Source organism: Trachymyrmex septentrionalis, unplaced genomic scaffold, assembly GCF_001594115.1.
Source record: "Trachymyrmex septentrionalis isolate Tsep2-gDNA-1 unplaced genomic scaffold, Tsep1.0 C3236185, whole genome shotgun sequence".
In the NCBI taxonomy this organism is placed as follows: domain Eukaryota; kingdom Metazoa; phylum Arthropoda; class Insecta; order Hymenoptera; family Formicidae; genus Trachymyrmex; species Trachymyrmex septentrionalis.
The window spans coordinates 1-306 of record NW_017302167.1 but is presented as its reverse complement, the minus strand read 5'-3'; the positions used below and the strand labels follow the sequence as shown (position 1 = coordinate 306).

Here is a 306-nt window from a genome sequence, read left to right as displayed (position 1 = left end):
TAAAATAAAATAATTTAAATAAAAATAAAATAATATAAAGGTACACGATCATATTTTACATTTTTGAATGTTATCTACGTGTCATACGAGATAGAAGCAAATGTCTACATTCATGTTCTCAAATAAATGCCAAGAGCTTCAACGTTTCCGTAGTGTAGTGGTTATCACGTGTGCTTCACACGCACAAGGTCCCCGGTTCGATCCCGGGCGGAAACATCTTTTTTTTATACTAGCTACAATTTTTACTTACACAATATATATTGCAAAAGTTCGAATTATGCTCTCCGTTGCCAAAAAAAAAAAAAA

General features: G+C 32.0%; 1 non-coding gene across 1 annotated transcript; it reads left to right on the top strand.

The window, feature by feature from the left end:
• Nucleotides 1-143: 143 nt before the first annotated feature.
• Nucleotides 144-216, top strand: Trnav-cac. Its single transcript has one exon. It is a non-coding gene; the product is annotated as a tRNA-Val (tRNA).
• The last annotated feature ends 90 nt before the right edge of the window (nt 217-306 follow it).